Source organism: Chiloscyllium plagiosum, chromosome 39 (genome assembly GCF_004010195.1).
Source record: "Chiloscyllium plagiosum isolate BGI_BamShark_2017 chromosome 39, ASM401019v2, whole genome shotgun sequence".
NCBI classification, from domain to species: domain Eukaryota; kingdom Metazoa; phylum Chordata; class Chondrichthyes; order Orectolobiformes; family Hemiscylliidae; genus Chiloscyllium; species Chiloscyllium plagiosum.
In genome coordinates this window covers 24,003,497-24,008,661 of record NC_057748.1, presented here as the reverse complement: position 1 = coordinate 24,008,661, position 5,165 = coordinate 24,003,497, and positions in this window count along the sequence as shown.

The window sequence follows — 5,165 nt, the reverse complement described above, 5'->3', positions numbered from 1 at the left end:
CTGCTGCCTCACAACGCTAGAGACCCGGGTTCAATTCCTGCCTCAGGCAACTGTATGTGTGGAGTTTGCACATTCTCCCCGTGTCTCCTTCGGTTGCTCTGGTTTCCTCCCACAGTCCAAAGATGTGCAGGTTAGGTGAATTGGTCATGTTAAATTGCCCGTAGTGTTAGGTGAAGGGGTAAATGTAGGGGAATGGGTCTGGGTGGGCTGCTCTTCGGAAGGTCGGTGTGGACTTGTTGGGCCGAAGGACCTGTTTCTACACTGTAAGTAATCTAATTCTCCGTTTCTTTTCCTGGTTGATAAGCCATTACATCTCTACCCAGTCCCAGTAACCTGAAATGTCTGCTTTCCACAGAAGTAGTTGAAATGCAACTACACAATTTTTTGTTTAGAGAAAAGCAACACCATTACTGTTGTTGGAGATGATCGGTGATGCTAGAGAGATGATGATCTAGGAGTATTATATCTAGGCTATTTACCGAGGAACCCAGGTAATCAACCAGACCCGAATTTGAATGTCACTATTGCAGGTTGTGGAATTTGAATTCAATAAAATTTCTGGAATGAAGATTCTAATGAAACTATGAAGCTATTGTTGATTCTCAGGGAAACTATTTGGTTGACTGATATCTTTCAGGAAAGGAAATCTGTCATATTTATCTGGTCTGGCCTACCTGTGACTCCAGACTCACAGAAATATTATTGACTCTCAATTGCCCTTTGAAATGGCTAAGTCAGCTTCACATCTATATCAATCACTGCAAATCCTGAAAGAAATGAACCAAACAGACCTGTGCAGCGGCAATTTACAGTTCGTGGACTGCAGTGGTTCTAGAAGGCAGCTCACCAACCTTTCAAGGGCAACTAAAGAGTCAGCAACTCCCACACCCCATTAATGAATAAAAGACAATTACCTCACTCAGGGAAGAGATACAGAGAGGACAGAACTCACTTTAAACAGGGATTTGGATATATTACAACATGGGAATGATATTCAAGAATATAGAAAAAAAGGCGAAAAATAAAACCACATTTTATTTCTTTTCCATCAACAAACTCTTTGTTTGCTCCTTCTTTTTTCTATCTCTCTCTTTCTCCACCTATTCAACTCATTCCTTCTCTCCTTTAAAACAAACATCAATGTCACCCGCATAAATCACATTATTTCCCAGCTGCTTTCAGTTCTGATATACGGTCAGTGGACTGAAAAATGCTAATTCTGTTTTTCTCTCGGCAGAGGCTTCCAAATCTCCTCAGTTTCCCCAGCACTTGGTGTTTCGTTTCACTTTAGATCTGCAGCACCTTCCTTTGTTTGATTTAACCTTAATTTTGTTATTTGATGGGACATCGGCATCACTGACAAGGGGAGCATTTGTCGACCATCACTAATTGCCCTTGACTGTGAGACCATTCCACAAGGCAGTACAGAGCAAACTGTATTTTTGTAGGTCTCAGGTCACACTGAATCCAGACCAGGCAGTAATGTCAGATTTCCTTGCCAAAGGACATCAGTGAAACAAATTTTAAACAAAATGCTGCTGATTTTATGGTTGTTAGCAGTGAAATTCAATTTTTATTCTAATTGTGATCAGTTGAATATAGGTTTTGCCATCAACTCTGGTAGAATTCGAAACAGAGCTGAAAATGTGTTGCTGGAAAAGCGCAGCAGGTCAGGCAGCATCCATGGAACAGGAGAATCGACGTTTCGGGCATAAGCCCTTCTTCAGGAATGCCCGAAATGTCGATTCTCCTGTTCCCTGGATGCTGCCTGACCTGCTGCGCTTTTCCAGCAACACATTTTCAGCTCTGATCTCCAGCATCTGCAGACCTCACTTTCTCCTCATAGAATTCGAAACAGCATGTTTCATGTAATCACCTGTGTCTCTGAATTATCTGTCCAGTGACAACACTACTTGGACACAGTGTCCCTATCGTGAAGTCAATTGAGAGACAAGAAAAAGTTTGTGATTGAAATATTTATAATTGGGAAAGTGACCAGAAGAGAACTGGAACTGGAAAACCTAAATTTTATCAAAGTGTAGACAATGATTTATTCAGCAGCAGCAGAGATGGAGAATCGTAGTGGACAGGTTTGATAATGGAGAGAATACAAAGACATAAAGTCCAAAGATGTGTAGGTCAGGTGAATTGGCCATGCTAAATTGCCCATAGTGTTGGGAGCATTAGTCAGAGGGAAATGGGTCTGGGTGGGATACTCTTTGGAGGGTTGGTGGACTGGTTGGGCTGAAGGGCCTGTTTCGACACTGTAGGGAATCTAATCTAATAAATCAACTCAGGGCAAAAAAGACATTCGATATTGTGAACAGTCTTGTTCTCAGCTTTTGTGAAGTAGGGACCGGAAATTCATGAATAACAAATGGACATTTCATTGAAGCTGAAGATAATAGTTGTCATCTTTGCCAAATATTAATAACGGAAATAGCAAAGATGTTCACCATAGTTTATGGAATTAATAAATGGACAGAGTTAAAAATCACACAGCATCTGGTTATAGTGCAACTGGTTTATTTGGAAGCACAAGTTTTTGAAGCACTGCTCCTTCATCGAGTGTTTGTGCCACCTGATGAAGGGGCAGCCCTCCAAACGCTAGCACTTTCAAATAATCCTGTTAGACAATAACATGTTGCTGACTGATTTTTAACTTTGTCCACCCCAGTCCATCACCGACACCTCCAAATTGTAAATGGACAGAGAAAGAGAGACTTACCGGGAACACCAACAATAGCAAGGATGGGATAGTAACCCGCCTGAATAATCATAAGTACAGCTTGTATCCGCATTGTTAATGATGCCCACGGAAAGGTAAGATAGACAAGGCCAGCGGATAATCTCCTGTCAATTGTTGTAACATTCCAATCCATTGTTCTCAGATTCTGATCCATTGTTAAAACATTCCAGTCTATTGTTCTCAGATTCTGATCTCTCTTCTCCCTGTCTCTGCAGCTGCTGATTCCTCTTAGTGTTAGAGATGATGCATCCGATGCTACATTGAGAGAAACCCCTTAGTAAAAGGAAAGGGAAAGCCTTCAGTGACATAATTAGAATCAATGGAGACTGACATCAATTACGGTCACTGAACAAACAGTTCCAGTTAACCCCTTTCAGAACAGCACTTTCAGTTCACAATGATAACTGGACTGGTTTGGATGTTGATATAGCTAATGTGTAAAGGGGGTGGGAACCAAATGAGGAGGTTAGTGGACAGTAAGAGGTAGTAACTAAAGACTGTAAGGAACTAGATCATGAAGTCATTGTGACTAAGGGGAGTTGTAGGCAGGGAGCAGATGATGAACACAAGGGGACTGGTGGTCTGGGGTACATTTGTTTTAATCCGAGGAGCGTAGTAGGTAAGGCAGATGAACTTAGGGTTTGGATTAGTACCTGGGAGTATGATGTTCCTGCTATTACTGAGACCTGATTGAGGGAAGGGTATGATTGGCAACTAAATATCCCAGGATAACAATGCTTTAGGTGGGATAGAGAGGGAGGTAAAAGTGGTGGAGGAGTTGCATTACTGATCAGAGAAGACATCACAGCTGTGTTGGGAGGGCACTATGGAGGACTCGAGCAGTGAGGCAATACGGACAGAGCTCAGAGATAGGAAGTGTGCCATAACAATGTTGAGGCTGTACTACAGGCCTCCCAACAGCGAGCATGAGACAGAGGCAGAGTATTTGCACATATTATGAAAGATGTAGCAACAGGATTGTGGTGATGTGAGATTTTAACTTTCTCAACATTGGCTGGGATTCACCCAGTGTTAGAGGTCTCAAGAGAGTAGAATTTATTCACAGCATCCAGGACGGTTTTATAGAGCAGTATGTAAATCGTCCAACTCGGGAAGGGGCCATACTGAACCTGGAATTGGGGAATGAGCCCAGCCAGGTGGTTGGGGTTTCAGGTGGGGATTACTTTGGGAATAGTGATCACAATTCTGTAAGTTTGAGAATATTATGGACAAAAACAAGAGTGGTCCTAAAGAAAAAGTGATAAATTGGGGGAAAGCCAACTATAGCAAAATTCGGCAGGAAGTGGGGAATTTGGATTGGGAGCAGCTGTTGAAGGGAAATCTACACTTGATATGTGTGAGGCTTTTAAATAGAAGTTCATTAGAGTGCAGGCAAGCATGTCTCTGTGAAAATGAAGGATAGAAATGGCAAGATTAGGGAACCATAAATGACAGATGAAATTGTAAAACTAGCTAAGAGGAAAAAGGAAGCATACATAAAGTCTAGGTGACTAAGAACAGACGAAGCTTTCAAAGAATAACAGGAAAGGACAACAAATCTGAAACAAGCAATTCAGAGGGCTAAAATGGGTCATGAAATATCTTTAGCAAACAGGGATAAACAAAATCCCAGAGCCTTTTATTCATATATAAGGTGAAAGAGAGTAACTAGAGAAGGGGTTGGCCTACTCAAGGACAAAGGAGTAAAGTTAGGCATGGAGTCAGAGGAAATGGGTGAGATTTTTCATGAATACCCTGCATCAGTATTCACTGAGGAGAGAGACATAGAGTTATAGAGCCATAGAGGTGTACAGCATGGAAACAGACCCTTCGGTCCAACCCGTCCATGCCGACCAGATATCCCAACCCAATCTAGTCCCACCTGCCAACACTCGGCCCATATCCCTCAAAACTCTTCTTATTCATACACCCATTCAAATGCCTCTTAAGTGTTGCAACTGTACCAGCCTCCACCACTTCCTCTGACAGCTCATTCCATAACCGTACCACCCTCTGCTTGAACACGTTGCCCCTTAGGTCTCTTTTATAATCTTTCCCCTCTCATCCTAAACCTATGCCTTCTAGTTCTGGACTCCCCAACCCCAGGGAACAGACTTTGTTTATTTACCCTCTCCATGCCCCTCATAATTTTATAAACCTCTATAAGGTCACCCCTCAGCCTCTGACGCTCCAGGGAAAACAGCCCCAGCCTGTTCACCCTCTCCCTACAGCTCAAATCCTCCAACCCTAGCAACATCCTTGTAAACCTTTTCTGAACCCTTTCAAGTTTCACAACATCTTTCCAATAGGAAGGATACCAGAATTGCACACAATATTCTAACAGTCGCCTAACCAACATCCTGTACAGCTGCAACATGACCTCCCAACTCCTGTACTCAATACTCTGACCAATAAA